At 34.7% G+C, this 21,680-nt stretch overlaps 1 protein-coding gene across 3 annotated transcripts in view; it reads left to right on the top strand.

The window, feature by feature from the left end:
- Positions 1–21,680, top strand: part of FUT8 (fucosyltransferase 8) — a 103,162-nt gene that overhangs the window by 26,037 nt on the left and 55,445 nt on the right. For all 3 annotated transcript variants that reach the window (XM_069017203.1, XM_069017204.1, XM_069017202.1), the window contains one exon: positions 17,272–17,366. The gene's annotated coding sequence lies outside the window, so the exon portion shown is untranslated. The remainder of the gene's footprint in view (positions 1–17,271; positions 17,367–21,680) is intronic.

Raw genomic sequence — 21,680 nt, 5'->3', positions numbered from 1 at the left:
AACTTTTGCATTGACAAATTGTTTAAGGGGACAAGATCAGAGGAAGTAGCCAGTCAAGAAGTTTCCTGCTTCACAAGTTACTTCAGTTAAATAGGTAAAGATGTACATCACAGGTGTTTTTTTCATTTTGTTTTTAGTATGAAATACAGAGAAAGAGTATAGGCATGATAAATGTATCTGTGAATTATGAATTTTAATTTAATATCATTTTTAGACGAAATGGTAGATGGGGTGATAGTCTTGCATGCTTTTTGCTGCTGATTGAAAGAAATTGTAGTTGTCATGGAGAGAAGAATAAGATATGGATAAATGTCGAGGCAACATCTACAGTACAGAAATATTGTGCAGTTGTTTTGGCTTTGCTCTTTGTTAAATGATGTAATTATACTACACTGATAATTCAGTACTTCCTTATTGTTTGTATTGTGTTAAATAGTGGCCAATAAACACTTCTGAAATTCGCAGATCCTGTTAGCATAGGAAAATCTTCCTTTAACTGTTTTTCCACTTCATTCTTGGTGGGGTTTCTTTGTTACTTCTTTTGTTCTTAAATGTTGAAATAAGCCAAGTCTAAAGGGAATTAGAAAAATTAGATGCTTGCCAGTATGTGGAAAAAAAAAAACCTAATCAAGACTGAGGTTAATTATAGGGTGATTCACTTGGAACTGATCGTAATGATACTGTCTTTTAATCAGATTGATTTTGCCTAAGCGTATTTGTCGTAACTCATATTAACTGTATTAAAATTGGTTAATGAATCCAAAAACCTGTCAGTAAGGAGTGAACTTTCAAACCATAAGGAAGGTGCCCTCATTGCTACATGGCAGGAGGTTCTTGGTCATTGACTTTAGCTCTTGGGAAGAATACATTGCTCATAATAAATGTCTAAGTTTGATAGAAAGAGATCACTAACTGTTGAATTGCTTGGCAAATTAAACTTGAAAGTTTGGATAGAGCCAAATGTGTGGTCCCAGGTCTAGAGACCAATACTGTAGATTGTACTTACAGGTTAGAGACAAAGGTTTTGAGTAACACAACCAGTAGAAGGCATGTAGGGGAGGTGGTATTAACCGCTGTATGCAATATTAATGGGCTGTGGTGAGTATATTATGGCTAGTTTGGGATTCCTAAGACTAGTCAGAAGTAGTCTTAAGAGATCTAGAAGAGTGCTGTAAAAATTCAGGTTCTGGGAAAGTGTATCTCAGTTCAGAGATTTAAGAAGCTTGTTCTGTTGAAGTGTTACTTGAGAAGTCTTGAAGATTCGTACTTCAATCCTATATGAAAAGACATTGGTGAGTGCTGAAAACGGACGTGTTTGATAACTAAGTAGTTGAGCAGTTTATCTGGGAATCATTTGTTCTCTCTCATTCTCTCATATAATGTGTTTGAATCTCATGGATGGTTTTAGTAAAACGTGCATTGTCTTCGGGAACATGTGTGGTTCTGATGCAAGAAATATGAGAAGGTTTGTGATCATTGGATCACAAAGCAAAGATGGTAGTCAGGAGGTATCAGAGTGCAACAAGACAGTATAGCAGAGTATTCATATTAGATGGAAAGAGTAGAAAGATTGCCATTGGCCTTGTAGATAGAATGAGACCTCATGTTATGGGTCAGGAAACAAACATATTACAGACTGCTTCGGAGGAATCCCAGTCCAGTTCCCGATGCCATATTCCCCTCTGCCGGCAGGGTATTAATACGCCCTTAGCCAAGTCAGCATATTACTGGTAACATTTTTGTCACAAATACTATGTAAAATACAATGTGTAGCAGTAACAGAAATTTAAGTGGAATCCATCCTTCTCTCAAGGCATTACTGGCTCCTTTTCTGCCAGCCAAATGCATATTCAGGCATCACGTTGCGTCTTCTTATGCGTTAATTGTATTGTTCCTTTCTCCTTTTTAGATGGTTGAGCTAAAGGTAGAATCCTTCTGAATGAATGTTGGTTTTGCAATCCTGCCACTGAACGTGTGCCTTTCCGCGAAATATGCTAATGTTTTCACAAAGATCTATTTTTAAAAGTCTTTTTGCACTTTCCTTCCCAACCATATTAATATTCATGGTATTGTTTTGGTTTTTTTTAACCATAGAAAAGTACTCTTTTTGCTTCTATGCTTAAGGTTGGCTTAGGAAGGCAGAACTATTGTATGTCTCTCTTCTCTTGATTCACCACAGCGTAGAAATTCCATTGTCTTGAAATGTTCTTTTTCCTGCATGTTACAGTTGCAGTGCTGGGCAAATGTAATGTTTTTAATGGCTCTTAATGTGTGATAATAGCTATTTACTTTATATTTCCCTGGATAGTAGTCTGGAATTGCAAACTTCTGGAGGGCAATCTTTCCATTTTTGCACCATTGTCAAATGACTTTGACTGTGGTGTCAGTGTTGTGTGCAGTTGTGTTTGGCATGAACATATTCTGAAGGGTGCAAGGAGATTGCTGATTGTGGTATAAGAGTGAAGGAACTTACAACTGGTTGCTTTTTTCACAGACCCGAAAGCACCACTCAGCACTGTGCAGGTGGTCAGTGAATGCTTGCAGCAGTTGATGGTTTTTGTGCACCATCTGTGTCATGCATCCTTTCTTCTTGATTATCTTGTCTTCATTTTGATGTGTTTTGGTAGTTGCTGAAGTCAAACAAATATGGAAAAATTATGTGTGCTATTGTTACATGTTCATAACACTCCTCTGAGAAGAATGCATGTATCTTCTGGAGAGTGGCTGAGTGAAAACTGGTGCGATGAGCCACATGTATTTTACAAAGGGGACACTAAAAAGCCACTAATGAAGTTGTGGGAAGTGGACTTTTGAATCTTCATAATTTCCTGAATGTTGTGATTAGCATCCCACAGAGCATTGTAAAACAGTTCATTAATCATAGTCAGTGATAAAGAAGGCTCTGGAATGTCAGCTGTATTGCTCACCTTTTTGTGGGTACAAGATCTTGTGGACAAGGGCCAGAATATTTACAAAAACAAGTACATGTGTGCTGTGATGGGCCACTGTTAGCAGCAGTATGACAGCTAATGCTTCCTGGAATAAAGAATAAATGGAATAAAACTTCTTCTAGTGTAGCAATACTATTAGAATAGGTTCTTAAGTTATTTTGCTAAAAATATTTTATGATCTTTGTATTTTTGTGTTACTAAACCATTTCTATTTTAAATGAACATTCATATTAATAATTCATAGAATACTTGCACTAATTTTCTCCCACTGGTTCCATTCAAACAATTCATCTAGTTTTTTTCAGTTTGCTGATCTACATGTTTTCTTATTCTTTTATAATGTTGTATCCTACTGCTCCAGATATTCCAGAAAACTAATTTACATATACCTGGAATCTCCATTTTTCAATTAATAATTGTTGCTGTCAACTAATATGTATTTCTTAAAATGTGTTCTGATGTAAAATGATCTGTATGATGAATCTGAATTACTAAGCTCCATTGGATGGGAAAAATTAATGTGGATATTTTTGGCAGTTATTTTGCAAAAGCTGAAAATTGAACATTCGTTCTACATCAGTGCTTCATAGTATATTTGAAATGGTATATTTCTGAAAACTATTACTGTTCTGCAGCATACACTTGAAGTCAAAAGTCACTAAATCAGAAGTATTTCACCTATCCCTAGATTTTTAAACTAGCAGCTTTAGTCCAATAGCAGTATTCCAGAGAGTGTTGTTAGGATGTGACCAGTGAAAAATAATCTCTGAGTTTGGGACAATTTTACAGCAACATATATCAGAGTGGGTTAATGTTTTGATGCCTCACTAGAGCAGGGAGCATAGCTTGAAGCAAGGTCAAGAAAAAGGAAAACTTGAGCTCTGTTCAGAAAATTAGTAGAATGTAGTTCATGCATTCTAAAGGCTTCAGGGAGTAGCTTAATAACATAAGCTTTCCACCTCTCATTCTGCTTTTTTTCTTCCATATGCCTGTTTGGAGCACTGATCTTTCAGTCTTGAACTCTGCAAATCCCTTAAATTTGGCAGAACTTGAGGGTTTTTCCATTTGTCTTATATCAAAGGATTGCCTGCTTTTCATTTATTCCTTAGCATCAACTTTTTCATAATTTAGTAACTGTAGCTGTTGTAAACATGTCATCTAGAGATGGAGTTGATGGCAGAGAGAATGGGATCTTTTCCTAGTGCATGCCAAATATAATGAGTAGGTTTTGTGTGATCTCCTAAAAGTCTATGGATTTTCTCCATAGACTGAGTGCAGTGAGACTCACATCTCTTTCTGTAAAGAAGAATCAGAAAAATTAATTGATAGCTTGATACAGAAAATAATCAGAACTTTGAAGCAGTTCAGTACTTCCATGCATTGTATGTGCTTTTTCCACGTAGTTGCTCACTAAGTCATTGCCAACTACTTCTGTTGGTATCTTGTATTTCAGCAGTATTTTAATTGGTGCTATTTTTTTAGAGATGTTAGGAGCATATTATGTATCCATATGCACACAGAAAAGAATAGGTTTTTAAAATTTTTGATCACTGCTCTTTTTAGCAGTCGTAGTATGAAGAAATGTTTTTTTCCTGTTTTCTGTTTTGTTCACACCTACAGTACTTTTTCTGAAATGTAATTTATTCTGGTACTCTGCTGAAGGATGTAACTTTTTTTTGGTTTAATTCCTAGCCCTGTTATAATGAGTAATCAAGTGTTTCTTTCATCTAGTAAGATTGTTGTGTTTATGAATTGATTATCTTTCTTCAGCTGCTAAATTTCTCAGTTCTTTTTCTCCGAGTGTTCACTGTTCTTCAAGGCAGGAAGACTTATACCATTCTTCTCCCTCTGTTCCTCTGGCCCAGTTGGTGCAGTCAAACTGTGGAGAGGGTTCTAGATTTTTTTGCCGTGTAAGCATGTTTTTAATCTTTCTCCACCTGTCATTTAATTAGACAAGATTAAGGAATGAAATATAGAAATACATATAAAAAACAGGGAAGACAAATTATTTTATAACAAGCTAACAACCAGAAAATTGATAAAATTTTGTGGGTTTTTTTAAATATCAAATACCAGAATTATTTTGGCATGATTTGTATGAACTGGCTAAAAAGTATTTGTGGGAACCTAATGTTTTTCTTTATTTATTGTCAGAATTGATTCCCATTCCCCCATTTTCTTGTTGATAAGTCTCCTCAAACATTTTAAAGTAATGATCCTCAGTTCTAGAAAGATCAGAACTTACGCAAAGAATGTTTTGGTGGTGTGTGATTCTGATGATTATCTAGTTTGATGCCTTTTTATTTATACCCTAACATTCAGTGTGTTTGGGCTATAATTTTTTTGGTCAAGCAGAGAAAATATGAGAGAATGGGGCAGGAGAGAAGAGTAAGCTCAACACTTAAAACATTAAAATGTCCCAAACCAACAAACAACGAAACTAACAGTAAAAAAAAGAAAAAAGAAAATAAGAAAAAAAAGAACCTTATGCCAGACTATTCCAAAAGTCTGTATTGCATGTGCATGTGAGAAATCTTTCTCGATAGCACTGTGAAATGATAGCCCACACTGCTCCCTGTAAATAGACTCTTTCAAAGGTTCTACCTTCATCTTAGTTGACTATACTTCTGTACAAGGATCAGATCCTGTTAATTGTATATGTAGAACTGACTTCCTTGTGTAACTGTTGCTTATATTGGTCTCAATACCAGAAAACTAGAAGGTGCTGTATTTGGTAGAACCTTATTTTACAGGAATTCCAAAGATGGCCTTTGAGGTAAAAGATCTGTAAGTTTAACTCCTGTTAAATACAACCATGAAAAGAGTTATTGGATATGTGCTCAAGGTGGTATGTTGATGAAGAGCCAATGCAGAGGTGACCTGATGAATAAACTATAATTAAATTGCCTGGTTTTGGCTAGGCTTTTCAACAATTGCTTTTAGAAAAATGAGATTTTGGGAAGAAAAGAAAAACAGCTTTTTTTGTGAATTTGTAACCCCATAAGGGAATTGAAGAAACCAGAATATATGGTTATTTTTCATAATGGGAACAGTGCAATGCAAGGTTTCATCTTGTCCTGCTCAAGGGCTTGTGCTGGGTCATGTGTACTTCATCATAAGAATAAATTGTCTGGAAAATGGAATCTCTTGAGCTTTTCTGGGTAGAACCTATATAGGAAACTTCAGCATTATTACAACCAAATAATCTTGGCATAATGTTTTAATTTTTTTTTTTTTTTTTGTGTGCTTCTCTAATATAGATATGAGTTAGAAATGAGTACATATTGAAATTTGGGAAGAGGTCTTCCTCTGGTCAGGTAATGAATAAAAAAATTCTGGATGGTACTAAATGAACCTGTGTATGTAGCATTCCATGAAGATATGACTATATGATATGTGTTACTCAGTACAGTATGTGTAGTAGTGGATCTGTTTAAAGCAAATCAGGGTAGTGTGGTTTTGTTAAAAATACCAGTGTTGAATTTTTGATCAGCTAATGCTGTCTTAGACTTTCTACCATCTACCATCATTGCTGTAAAAAACAAGGTATATTAGTATATTTAAAATAAATATTCCATTGCATGCGTGTTTTTAAGAAGTGTGACTTCTTGTGTATGACTGAAATGAATAAAGATGTCTAAGCTCAACTTTGGATCTAAATTTTTTATTTTTCTCTGGAACCAGCTGTGTAAATCACAGTGAGATAAACACAGTGTATGAAATTTCTCTTCAATCAATTGTTGCACAGAGAGTTTTTCATAGGGAAATCTTATGAAATCAATGAAAAAATAATTAGGTTATTTATAAGTGATGCTGTATAAAAGTAGGAAGTAGTGGGTCTTGCTATATGTCATTAGGGAACCTTTCTGTAATGATATCTATTTCTGTGAAATAATAAGTCAATGCTTGCAGTCATAAATTATATGCCCGTCACTCCATTTTTTTTTCAAAAGAAAACAAAAATATTTTCCTACATATCTGGTATTTGAAAATAAGTTTCTGAAAATTAGCTTAATTTAGCTAATAAACACATCCTGGGCTCGTACAGTGTCATGTTATTGCATGAATTTTTTAATAAGTATCTGGTTACTCTTTACTGTCTTTCCCTCACAATTGCTATCTTTAATATTGATTTGAAATGTATTTAGTAAATAGATAGCAAAACTCATCTCACTGTCATGTTCAGGTAGCTTTTTTTTTTTTTTTTTTTAGTTTCATTTATTTAAGAAAGCTTACATCAGTTTTAACCTCCTGATACAAGGAAACTGATGTCCATCATCACTATGCTTTGGAAAAGTGATGATTATATTGTGAAGTAGAATATCTTGCCAATAGCAAAAGACTTAACGTTCACTTGTGTTGAACAAACACTTTGGTAGTGACAGCTAAGGTAGCAATGACAGAGGTAATTAGTGGTGCTGCTCTAGGTGAAGGTAAAAAGCCCGGTATTCTTGTTTAACCTCGGCATTATAGTTTAATGAAGGAATTTATCACTTTGTTTTGTTCTGAATCTAAAAAGGAGAAATATTATTGCAAAATTTTTGCACATCTTCTGAAAGAAATTCAGTGTGAACAGTCTTTCTGCCTTACAGGCTGTTCAACTACATAAAGGAAAAGGCTAAGATTTTACTCCAAATAAATGTAGTGGCAGCTACTAATAGTCTTGAAGTCATTTATGGGGAATTAATCAACACCTGAAAAGGTGGCTGAACAGACCATAAACCTGTTTTTCAGAGGAACCAGTTATCATAACATTTTCAACCTCGGCTGATACTATTATTGCTCAGCTTCTCAAAAACTGGATCCAGTCTACAAATGTGTTCATATTAGTATTACATTTCAAGTTGGTGCCTTTATGAAAAATCTGAAAACAGCAAATTTTTGTGGTCCAAGATTATTTAGGTTTAGATCAAACATGAATTAACTGTGAGCAGAGGAGACAGAATTGCGTCCGAGGTACTGTAATGATATTTTGATTCTCATGTCTTTGCAAACAGGATGATGTTTGCAAGTTATAGAGGTTGAGAAAAAGAAGATTGTAAAATACAGGTTTAAAATTTACAATTCTTTACAGATTGTAAAATGCAGTCAGAATTTTGGTAGCTGTTTGATCCAGTCTCTATGAAAGCATATGTATATGCAGTAGGCAAAAGCTGCTGGAGAACTGGTGTATCTGAAAAGTTCAATTGAGCATAAGGAATCCTTTCTAAAGAAAGAATTCCAGAGCTTGTTGTGTTGGTAGTATTGTGTAGTGATGGATGAAGTGCAGGGAGAAAACCAGTTACCCACTTCATCAGTGTTATTTGTCTAATTTTCAGTTCATGTTTCTCCATATACTACACATCTGGGATATTTGAATAGCAAACATAAAGAATTTTTATAATTTAAAACATATCATGTTCCCTTGAACTTTGAAAACAAGTTTTAGTATTATCTAAATCTACTTTTTTTTTCCCCTCTGTCTGACTTGAAATGTAATGCTTTATGTTTACGTATATTTTAAATGAAGCCTCTGGGTTTTGATGTTTTGGCAATCTCATTCTGTTCCTCTATATAGTGTGATTAGAAAATAGGTCAGGCACTATTACATTGAGAATGCAGTGGGTTTTTTCCCCTCCAATAAGTGTACTTAGTAAATAGTTAATTTATTTGACATAACTTACAGAAATCCATGTAAATAAAAAAAGGGAAAATGAATATTTTTCCTCCAAATTGATGATTGGATATTGTTCTGAAAAGATTAGAAATAATTCAGACCACTTTTGGACAATGAAAATGTGTAAAATCACATAGGTAGTATGGGGTTCTGTTTTGTTTCTGAGAATTCTCTCTGAGTATTGGTTACAGCTGACACTTTGGGTATGTATGGATGCTTCTGTGAATGCTGGTTGCAGGATCAGGATCTAAGTTAGGGGTGCAAAGCAGGAACAATAAGTCTGTTGAATACAGGAGGACTTAATTTTACCAGCAGCAGCATGTGACACCCTGTGAGTGCTTTTGTTTATTACAGTATTTTGAAAAGTGCAGTCTTGCCTGTGTTTTAAGTAGTACATATACAGATGAAATGGTGTGATTCCTAAATTAAAACATGAACACAAAGTGTTCACATGCACAGATTTCATTAGGATATAAAAATCACATACAATTACAAAATTTCTTTGATCTTATTTTCCTAATAGACTGCTTTTTGGAGCCTTTAACTGTGCTTGTCCTAATAATGCTCTGTTAGTCCATAGAAGAACATAGTAATTACTACATTTACAAAACTTATTATTGGGATTTTTTAATCAATTTGTTATGATGGATGGAAAGCTCTCTGATTAGATCAAAGTTATAGTCAGATTGTAATAGGTTTGTTTCTTCTAAGCTCCAATACTGATTGTTTTATAAACTACAGGTAAAAATTATGTTTTGTGCTTTAGTTTGCCATCCAAATGTCTTTCATTACATTTCTTTTGTAGAAATGTTTGTGTTGTGTGATTATCTTTATTTTCACACGACTGGTCACACATTGTGACTTCTTTCTTTCTATGGTTTACTGCTGCTTTTCATAAAAAGAAGAGTGTGAGGAAAAGTGGTCTTAAAATTTATTTTCTCTATTATGTATTTAATCTGTATTAACATTGACATGGTAAGGCTTAGTTCTGAAAAAGGTGTCCCTAAATTCTCCAGCAGTATGGGTTTATTGTGTATCTGCAGAATTCAACTCTTGCTTCCTACTTCCAAGTGCATATACATGCACTATATAATTCCAGCCAGCTCCCAAATAATTGCTTTTGAGATTCTTGCAGTAGATATATTCTCCCTAACTCTGGTGCTTCAGAAGTTCAAGTTCATTATATTAGATGTCTTGAAGACTGTTAAGAACTGTATAAAAGCTCTATCAGAATGGGCTGAGTTCTGTGGCAGTGTTTATTTACTGTATTTTGTTGCAATTTTCTTCACTTTTTTTCTTCACTTACTGAATAGATTTTCAGCAATGACCATGCCTACATAAGATCCAGTCAGAAAGAGTCAGTTTTAAAATTAATGTGATCTGAGCTTTTATCTGAAAAGGCTCCCTGTCTTGCTCAAATGTCAGTAGCAGTTATCTGTAGAAGTGGAAGCAAGCAGCCATGACCCTTCTAGCTTACTTTCTGAGCTTCCAGGACTTGGGTTGTTCTAAAACAGATGCAGTATAGTATCCATAGATGGATTTTTGTAGAAAGAATATCTAAGTCTGCTTTCTTTAACATACCAAATTTTTTAAACTCGAACATTTTAATTACAGTGAATTTCACAATCTAGTAGCACCTTCTGAAAATCCTAATATTCTACATCAACCAGGTCTCCCTAATTCCATGCTAATTTGGTTTATAAAACTTAATCACCTTCTGAGGCATGACTTCCCTCACAAAGACAATGTTCTTTATTTCCCAGTATCTGGTGTTAACTGATGTGCCTACTATTTCTGATGTGTATTGTAGTTTCTTAGCTGCAAGAATTCTTCTGTCGTCTTCTTTGTGAATAAAGATTTCAATGTAGGCATCAATTTTAGTTTCTTCTAGTAATTGCTAATGCATTTATTTTATTTAACTTTCCTGCTGATGTCCTGTATTTAATGTGCTGTAATAATCAACTGAAGCATCATTTGCCATTGTGGAATCTATTTCAAGTCTTTCAGTTCCATTGTGCTTTTCAAAATATTTGATACAGCTTTTATGCATGTAAGAACTGGATTCTCAAAACTTCTGTAGGCTGCCAATTTTGTATCTTCTAATTAAGCTTCATCATCACCTCTCTGCTTGGTTTATGTGTGTTGTAGGGAGCAAAAACTTGATCATTAATATTTTATGAAACAGCTGAAATTGTACGCCAAAGACTTCTTTTCTGCAACTTCTGGTGGTGTTACTGGAAGTGATGGTGGACTTGAAGTTACCAGCTTCCCAGCATTTTCTGAAAGACCATCTAGTTTTCTTATAAAATTCTGTCTTTATACTCAGCAGTCATTTCACCACAGAGCATTCACTAGCCTTAAACAGCTTATTATCTTTTACAGATGATATTTAATACCTTGCTGTATAACCTGCCTCCTATCCTTTAGAATCCCTGTTAGTCTCCACATAAGAATGATGTTGGTATCATCTACTTACGGGACCATTTCTTTCTCAAAATTTTCTTGAGGCTCCCTTGACCTGGGAGCCCAGAGTGTATTAAAAGTAATAAGAAATTTGGTTGGTGTACTATGTGTAGATGCAGCACTTTGAGACATGGTTTGGTGTCAGACTTGGCAGTGCTGGGTTGGACTACCTGATCTTAAGAGGTCTTTTCCAAACTAAAAACTTATATGATTGTACGAGTCTACTTGTCTCTCTAGAATATTTTGATTTTAGCAGGACCAACTTCAAAAATCAGTGTTTCACTTCTTAACTTCCTCACTTACCTACCTCACCGTAGGTAATCACATGTATAATACATCATGATGGGGTAGCCCCTGCCCTCCAGTCTTCTTCTGCCATTTGTTATAATCGTAATTTGCAGTTTTTCAAGTTGGGTAGCAGACTGATTTTGTTGTTTCATTGCTGCTTTTTGATTTTGTGAATAACTTAATGGTTAGAGATGTAGATCCTTCAGATCCTGTAGATCCTTTCCTTGTGGAACTGAGCTCTAAATGCAACCCAGACTCTCCTTTAAATTACTAGGAGATTCTGTCCTGAGACTCAGTTTGCTAAAGCAGGGTTGCTTGCTTTAAAAAGAATACAAAGATTTATAAATCAAAGAGTTACTACCTGTGTTTGGGCCTTAGCCAGACTCTTGAGTAAAAAAGAGTTTGTGGAGTGTGTGACTCTAGCAGGAGGTAGCTCAGAACCATGGAGAGCTCTTTTAAATTCCAGTATGGGAGAATAAAGGGCATTCTTGATTTTTTTTTTATATGGTTGCTAAAATTAACCTGAGCTATTCAGAAATAAAGGAAGTTGAAGGGCTACAAAAAGCCTACACTGAAAGTAGGAACAATAATTCAATACCTGTTTTAAAAGAGTAGGTGGAAAAAGTCTAACTTGCAAGTTAAGGAATTGTGAGATACTACTGGGGAACAGCTAAACATAGGAGCCGCTGGCCACGACAGTCACACCCTTATTATAATGTGTTCACCACAAAGGAAAATACTGTTTTTCTCACAAATAATGAGTTTATACACAATTATTCTATGAAGTGAATGGCTTTCTCTGTGGCTATGTAGGTTTGCCTAGGAAACAGTAAGAATAACACGACTGTAGGTTTTTCCTACAAGTGCTTGACTTCCAAATTGATTTGAAAGATGATTTAAAATCCCATTTGGTTTTACTTATTATCAGTCTGAAATGCTTGAATGGGATTTCACTAGAATTACCTTCGAGAATATATGCAAATTTAGCTTTTAAGTCTTTTGTTACTGTACAGTATTAATATTGCTTAAATAATTATTTTATATGGAAAATGAATTTTAAAATCTTATTTTTAGAATGTTTAGCCTCTAAGATAAAATATTATTTTGTAAAAAACATCAAGCTTGCTTTAATTTCTGTAGAAAAAGTTATATATATCCAGGCACACCGATGAAAAATCCCATCTTACATACAAAAGAAAATAGCTCACTCGTTAAGGCTGATAGTTTCTAACACTCACGGTGGTTTGACAGCAAATTTATGTATTAGTGTTATAAATAAAAATGGGAATTCTGATTAGCAGTGTAAACTTAATACTTGACATAAAAAGAGCTAAGCAGGAAGCTAACTCTTTCAAAGGTGTTTTAAACTCAGTAAGTTTTAAACTCATCTGTCATTTTGCCTTAATAATGTGTCACACCAATTTTGAGAGGAAAAGACATTGGCAGCACTATGTGAGGTTTTGACTTGCAACTTCACAACTCTGTTTTAATCATAGCCTTACCATTGTACAAAGTGCTTTCAGTTTTTTAGTTCCTTCACTTTTAAATAAATGAATCGATCTTAGATCAGTGGTACACTTGAGCCATGGTGATGGTGAAGATCACATGCAGGAAGCAATCAACTTTTGGTGGCATGGAGCTCTACTAAAGCTGTAAACCAGTGTAAATTAAGACAGCGTGAACCTATATGCTAATGCAAATAAATTGCTTCCCATACTTGAATTAGCTCATTAGGTGCCTTTTTTGGTGCTTTTTAGTGTATAAAATTCTCTATCCCAAAAAAGAAAAAAGAAAATTGGAGTGCCAAGGGAAATGTTTACAGGCTAAGGTCTGCCTATTGTGGCATAGTGGAATTAAAGCAGATACTTCTTTATCATATGGCAATATTACTGTTTGCAATCCCCAGTAAAATTTGTCTTGCTCTAATAAAAGTACTGCATCAAACATGGTTCAATTTAAACTAGAAAATGGTGATACAAAGCAAGTCTGATTATTTAGATAATGATCCCATTCGACATTCTTTTCCCTGATGTGGGCCACTCAAAACTGTATTCTGGCATTTCTGTCTCCAAGTTTGCCATGTGTAAGAAGAAAGGCTTTTAGCTCAGTTTTGTGACTCTTTTTTTTCCCCCAGCATCTGAATACCGTATAGCCTTCACTATGCTTTGATTTTGCAAAACCTCCTGGTTGTGAATATCACTTTAGTTTTCTTACGGCTGCCAAGTGTCATGCATTTTTGCATAACTATTACAAACTCAGCAGCTCTCTCATCTGCCTGTTTTTCATCTTGATTTATAAACATCCAGCTGAGTTGTGAACAGACTGATGTTAAGTTTCCTGGTTATTAGATTTTTGCATGTTGCTTTGATGCCAGCCAAAAGAGGAAAGATCTTACCTCTGATCTTGCTTCTGATGTTTGCAGCCATTAAGGAATGACATGGGGAAACAAGTGGAAAAGAAAATTTAGTGGAGTGCTTCAGCAGAAACAAAAATGGAAAAGTCAAATATTACCTTAAGGTTGTCCATTGTTTTTTTTTTCTCCCTCTCTGCTCCTTTCCCAAGGTATCCAGATTATTCTACTGATAGGGAGCTGCACTTTCTCCCAGGAAGTAGCAGCTGTACTTTGGTCCCAGATGAGCACTGAAACAGAAGGCAAACATTCTATTAAGTTCTGTTAAGAAAAGGATGTGCCATTTCTGTTTGTTAACTCTCATGTGACTTATGCAGGGCAGAAAGCCCAATTCTGTTCAGCTTCTTGATTCAACGGCTGGGTATTTTTGAAAGCATTTAAGGTACTTCAATTAAAAGGGAATGAGCAACTGAGAATCTGTTGCTTAATGAAATCATCTGTTTCAGTGGCTGATTCCTTTATCTGTTTTGCACTTACATGTTTAGGAATGACTTTCTCCTACCTCATGAGCCAAATTTATCCAGGTGGAACTCCTAATCCCCAGATTTTGTTATGTGTTTATTTGCGTGTGTAAGAAACAATTTCAATGTCCAAATTCTTTCTTTTTTTAACACATAAGTTATGTCCTTCTAACTTTCATAGTCTGTTCTTTTACTTCATTGCTTCATTGCTTCCAAAGATTCTCCCGCTTCCTGTTTGGTTTTTTTTTTTTTTTTTTTTTTGGAATGAGGTTTCTGCAAGGACTATCAGTAGATTATTAACTTACTATGGTGGAGGAAGATCATGCTTGATGTTAAGAGTTGAGGTTTGAATTTTTATTATTCATTGACTGTGGTTATACTAGAATAGGGTTGTATGGAGTCAATACAGTAAGTAAACAAGAAAAAAATAACCTTTACTATCATGTGATTGTCCTGTTCATTTTCTAAGGTAATTTTTATCTTACAAAGACAATTCATAACTTCATATCAGACAAAGGTAACGTCTCACTTCACTGTGTTTCTGGTTAATGTATTATCTTAGTAGTTAAAAAGGACTGTAAAAGTGAAGTGAAAATCCATTGCTTATTAAAATGAATTCATATATATAATTTCCTTGGAGGAGTGCATTGTTTCTGCAATTGACTCTCTTACCTTTCTAAAAGAAGAATCACCAATAAGTTTTTGTCTGTTTGACAGAGAATCTTGTATATATTTGGCAAGTAAGCTGCTCTTTTTCTTTCAAGGCACAATTCCCTCTTTTGCTGAAAATTACATCATTTGTAAATAAAAAAGAAATTACTGTATCTTTTTTGAAGCTTTCAAATGTAATATGTTACAAGAATTATGAGCACTCATATTTATTACTGTATCTAATACGGAGTGCTTATTATTTTCAGACTGTATTTGTTACTGTTGATGTACTCTTGATTCTTTTATCTAGTTTAGAAAAGTTACTACTTCTGATTAGATTCTTAACTCCTGTTAAGCTCGTTCAAGGTCAGTGTTCTATGTATATCTTTAGCTTAAAAGTCCCCAAGTGCTGTGGGTGTGAACTTCTCTGAACCACTGCTGTTGTGATAACTGAACCTGTAGGTGTTCGTATAGCATAATTTTGAGAATGTTTGGTCTCTGATACTAAAAGTACCAAAATTGGTGTTTGGATTGTTTGTTTTTTATCTCTGACCAGAAGCTATGTAGTTGAAGTAGGATTAGCGCTAGTACTTAACTCCATTGGTGTGTGTGTGTGTGTGTGTGTGTGTGTGTGTGTGTTTCGGGGTTTTTTCTTCCAGTAGAAATATATTTAGTACCTACAGGGGCATAGGACCCTGAGCTGGCCATGATTTTTATGTGGTTCACCATAGGCGTTCTCCGTGTAATTAGATCCTCAAAGGAAACCAAATGCTTTTTAATTGAAGAAGTGCCAAGTTTTATTAGAATAACAGTTAGGATGATTAACACTTCAAGTATTGCAAACTCAGTGAATAGAGAAGAAAGAAGAAAAAGGAAAAAATTTTACAAGGTTTTCTCTGCCCACATTGTCAGTGAGTGTGCTGTTGCTTCTACTTGGTTGCAGTTAATTCAGTGACTTTAAGCCTTGAACTGTGCAGTGCCCTCTGATCTGCTGGAAGTTTTTCCTGTTGTGGCTAAGATCAGCTTGCTCCCTGCTCCCTGCTGCAATTTCTTCACTGAGTAGTAAGCTCCTGTAATGGAATTTCTTGACTGTCATACTGCGTAGTTTCTTCAGTCTCCTGGACCTGAGCGTAGTCAGGGTATCTCCAAGGAGTGCACATTGTCTCTCTTTCTCTGGGAGGCCCTGCCTGACCTGATCATCTTAGAAAAGCAGGAGAATGATAGTGGAGAAGCAAGTAGAATGTCTTCTGCCCCCCAATACTGTCTGTCAAAAAAATGGAGGGCTCATTTGATGAAGCACTCACCATGAGCTGGCAGTGTGTGTGCTCATAGCCCAGAAAGCCAACTCAGTCCTGGGCTGCGCCAACAGCAGCGGGGCAAAGGAGGTGATTCTTCCCCTCTGCTCCTGTGAGATCCCACCTGGAGTGCTGCTTCCCGATGTCTGATGTCACCAGCATCTGAAGAAATTTGTTGTGAGAGATAAACTATATTTTTAGGTTAAGAAGTTATGAAGAGAGCTTATGTTTCTTTGGAAGACACCAGGAATTTCCTTGAAATTTTGGAGTTGTATTCTTTTGCTATGGAATACTTCTGAAGAGCTGTTCAACTTACTTGTGTTTTGTTTTCTCCAAAGCTCCAGATTTTTCCAGTGATTATTCTAGTGACTTTTAATATTTTGATTGAAAGAAAATTCTTTCCAAGGTTTCCTTAACATAGTCATGATTTTTATAAATGATAAAAAAATATACATGATAAAAGATATGAAAGAATATACATGAATACTCTTCTATTTATTTTATTAAAATTAAGGTTAAATATTCTATCTTTGATTTTATTTATTTTTTTCCATTTCAAAATTTTGCCTGGTATTTTGAACAGGGACTGATGCTTAGAGATGGGGAAACAATTATTTGACAAAACTGCTAAATGGCTGAACTGCTTTAATTGATTATGCAGATTTATATCTTGCATTCAACATGTATAACATCTTTCAGCTGCAAATTTGATGGTATCAGTAAATATTAATGAATCAACTTCAAACATAATTTTGAAGTTGGCAAATATTAACAAGGGAAATTGAGGTCTTGTGAGACTGACTTGTAAAATTTACTCATTAAATCAATACAGAGCCTAAAATATTCTTTAATTTAATTCTTTGGTTGCTAGATAACATTGTATCTAATCTAGATATAATGAAAGATGGTAGTTAAAATATTTTGATTGAATGATTGATCTTTGTGGATAATCCATGATTAGCTAAGTTACAAATAGAAAATGAGGTATTTTAAAATGTTAGATTCTTTCTCACTGTTACAATAAAGAGTAAATCAAAAGGAAGTTGTTCTTTCAGAACGTGAAATTAAAGGGACTTTCTTGTTTTCTTTCAAACAGTTACTAATTTCACTGACTGCTGGAATAGTGGAATTACATTTTAACCTCCAACCTCCATGATGCAGTTGTGTTTACGTCCTGCTGTCAGAGAGAGGGTAAGCTGTTCTTTGTATGTGTTACGAAGTTAAGATTTTTTAAAAGGTACTGCTATTTATGTCACAGATAAAATACATCGTACGTTTATGTGTTATGCATTTTAGAATAATTTGTTTTAAACACCAAAAGCTGTAAAAGTTATTTCATGAAATCACATCATAGCTGGGTTTGGAAAGTTTCTTTGGGGATCTTCTAGTCCACCACCACTGATCACAGTTGGGTTGATTGGAGTGCGTTGCTCGGGTCTTTGCTGAGCCTCCAGGGATGGAGACTTCACTGACTTTTTACTGCACTTTGACCAGTATGACCATGTGATGTACTAAATACAAGGAATTTAACCCAATGCAGCATGTTGTGTAAAATAAGCTGTCATAGGAACTCTTAATAACGAGCTATTTATTTGATCATGAAAACAAATAACTAGCAATTGTCTTGCAGGTTTTTTTTCCTAGATATTCTGAATCAATCTTTTCTCCTTTCTACTTCATCAAAAATTTTGAATCAAACATTTGTATTTGTTATAACCACTCTTTTTTTTTTTTTTTTTTTTTTTTGAGGAATCATTCTATTAACATCTGATTGATGTGAAACTTCCTAAGTATGTGGGTTTTGGTTTTATGGGTTTTTCTTGTTTGTTTTGGCTTCATTTTTGTTTTTGTTTTGTTTTTTTTCTTAATGGTGGATATTTGGACTTGCAGAGGATAAAAATCCAGAAATTACCTGGGTAATTTGTACCATTTTGAACAGCAAGGAGATAATGTAAAGGAATGTACTAAAATAGAAAGTAATATTAGAAATTCTTTGAGGTTGAAAGTACTAAGACCTTGTTCAGTGCTACAGAGTTTATTATTCTTGATAACAGCTCAGGTATTTGTAGTAGTTACAGATCACTGATGGAGGAGGAGGCTTGTAGGAAATAATTGCATACATTCCTTAATTACTCTCCTACATGATTCTGATTGAACTTAGGCTTGTGAGGGAAATTGCACTTACTATTCTCTCAGCTACAGTTTTTCTGCCACACACCGCCTTAAGAGCTTTAAAAAAGCAGTAGCCACCTTGGTTTGGTGATTTCTGTCGTGTCTTCACTGATCATCAGTCATTTTGGGGAATTTATTGCTGCTGCTTGTGTTGCAAATGCAGCAACTCTTGAGCTGTTGATCAGCTCTCAGTTTGTATTCTACGTGTGCTCATCTTGTTGAATTTTTTTGGTTGCATCAGTAAATATTGACTTCCTAAAAGAAGAACACATTTGGCACAAGATTGCTAATTGGTCATTCTGAATACTTGTCTGTTCATTCCTCTGCCTGCCATTCTGAGGATGTTTTCATTCAAAATTTTTGCAAAGGTGTTTTCAGGTATAAAATGTTACGCAGTTAAATTGAAAATAGTCTCTATGTTGCTCAGGTGAGCATTTTACATCAAATACACACTATAAGCTTCAAAATGATACCAGAATCTTCCCCTACATTCCCCTACTTTGAATGTTTTGTCTGTATTATAGAATACATACTATGTATGTATTCTGCTGAAGCTTCTAAATGAACCTTAAGATGACTTCTCAAGTTGAAAATCTTGCTTTTAGACTCGAGGTTTTAATTCCTCAAGTCCTAGCAATTTACCATCTTCATAATCTCACTAAGTCTGAAAAATCATCAAGCTTCCACACTTGATGACAGAACCTCTTTAGCAAAATTTCAGGAAGTGTAAATCACATTGTATTTTTGTCCAAAGCTTGTTCTGGTTGGTTAAGATTTTGTTTTTTAACCAAATGAAATGAGGGGGCCTGTAGCTTTCACACAGTTAACGAAGTCCTTCAGTACCATTTCTTCCTGCCAGGGAGTTTTCTGTGATAAAGATACAAAATTAGTGTTTGAAGGCTTCAGCATTGAATTAGTTTCCACTTGGAATAAAATTGAAAAGGGTGGTGATTTCTGCTAAGAAAATGTTTAGTTTGAGAATAATCTGCAGATTGTATCAGATGAGTAGACCGTATTTATTAATGTAAAATTATAAGGGAGGGTATGAAGAGAATATCATGCAAATTGCTCAGAGCAGTCTGTACAGGTATAAAATTAGACTTTTGCAGAAAGAAACACTAGTAAAGAGGGAGTTGTGGATGTATGAGTAAATAGTGAACAGGTCTAATGATTATGTCTATTTATGGCCCCTGATACATGTGAATAGAAGTTAAGAAGAAAAAAGAAGTAAATTTCTACAATAATTAAGTATATATGGAATATTACGAATTTTATATCCTTGTTCCAGAAAAAAGAGGGAGTGGATCGTTTTTATGGGTAGAAAAAATGTAACTAAAACAGTGAGCTTGACTAAGAAATTGAATGAACTTCATTTTGGATACTTTTAGAACACAAACATTAATACATGCTCTGTGAATGGATTTCTGTTCTCTGGTTGAAGAAAACAATAGATATAATTTGTATGTTAATAAAGGTAATTAAAAAGTTATAGATGAATGAAATGCTTTCCAAATTGTTTCCAGTCACTATTCGAAAAATGTTTGCATCTAAATGGGAGAAAGTCTCTTGGGAATGATAAATATGAATGCTAGAACTAGAAATAATTACCAGTCGTGGCTTGATCACAATAGTGTGCAAAGCATGGGGACAAATTTCAAAGAAATGACAGTTAACAAAGTAGAGGTAGATAAAAATAGGAAAATAGATAAATGCAACATAGATTTGTCATCAACAATTTTTTGATCTGTACTATTCCGGGTTTACTTGGTAACTGTTTTAATGAGGTAAATTTCCCAGTGAAACATAGTTTGAGAGAGAATGGGTATGAATTCCTTTCAGCATTTCTTGGCACATAGAAAGCTCTATATTGACTGAGAGAAAATGTGGATGAAAAGTAGAATCATTTGTTGGAGAAGGAAGTAGCTGAAGGGATGAAGTGACAGGGACTTGTGCTGCAAGGAAGAGTATTAGCCTGGAGGAGAGGCCCTATTAGTGCAGTGGATTACATCTGTTACTCATCTTGGATGTTTTCAGTAGTGACAATGTCATGAAAATATAATAGTTTATAATGAAATTTAGGTCACAAAATAGAAGAGCGTTCTGATGGGGTCAGAAAAATGTACAAGAATTTTTTACTCAGGATACCGGAGTGATAGAATGGGATAAAGTGTAATAGTACAAAGTTAAAAGGATGAAGAATTTCTGTATATAAGACAGGAGCTTATAAATCTGAAGAGAGATAGACGCAGAAAGATTTGAATGTATTATGTCCTTGTAAAATGGTTGCTGGCTGCCAGAGTAATGTGGCCATGAAAAGAGAAATCCTGTTTTGGGATACATCACAGTAGGCAGGTCCAAGAGAGAAAAGCAGGTATTTGGCTCGTGTGAGACACCAGCAACGCCTTGTGTTACATACAGAATTCTGATTCAATTACTGTGTAAGTCCTCATAAAGAATGCATTGCCTACACCGTGAATAATGTGTGTAAGGTTTGCTTATTTTTATCAAACGCTACAGAGGCATTTACTTGTTACTTTTGTCCTTTGATCCTTAGTTTTATTTTAATATCCTAAAAGGATTATTTCCTTAGGCTCTAATCCTTTGTCAGAGGCTGTGCCATCACGTTATTGTTAAATAAGAACTGGGATCAGAAAGTTGGTTTTAATTTTCATTTTTATGAGAGCACAACAGCTAACATTACTTAGAGTAGAATGCTTTCCTAAGAAGATAATTTTTGTCAGTGAAATCTTAAAAATACTAACTTCAATAAGTTTACTTGTAAGGGAAACTAACAACGTTGTGAGGGTTCAATCTAAGTTATATGTATGGTATAACATGCTTTTCACATGTGTGTTTCACATTTAGTGATAAGTCATTGTGATAGCTCTTAGAGTGGAATGGATTTCATGTTTCATACATTGTGCAATTGTAGGGGATGTACATGCCTTAAATATACTGCTGTATATGTTAGCTATAGTGATGTATTTTACTTCGTGAGTAATTTTCTTCTTTTCAGCTTACATAAGGTACACTTTTTTTGAGTGAATCTAGGCCAGTAGGTGGTTCAGCCAAAAGTAGACTTGCTTAGTTTGCTTTGAATTTAATCTAAAATAACTTGAAACTATACATTGCCAAGAAAAATCATAATGCTATTCTGGGGCCATAATTCTGTAGGAAGCAAAAATACACATGGAGAAAATACACACTGCATCGTTGAATTGGCTATTGAAAGCATGTTCGAAATAGTACATTAAAAGGGACCTTATTTAAGTCATGGAAAATGTCTTTCCATTTTAAATTATATAGTATTGGGCTATTCAATTTTCTAATTCT

This window comes from Aphelocoma coerulescens, chromosome 5 (assembly GCF_041296385.1).
Source record: "Aphelocoma coerulescens isolate FSJ_1873_10779 chromosome 5, UR_Acoe_1.0, whole genome shotgun sequence".
Classification (NCBI taxonomy): Eukaryota; Metazoa; Chordata; class Aves; order Passeriformes; family Corvidae; genus Aphelocoma; species Aphelocoma coerulescens.
This window is presented reverse-complemented; position numbering and strand designations above follow the sequence as displayed.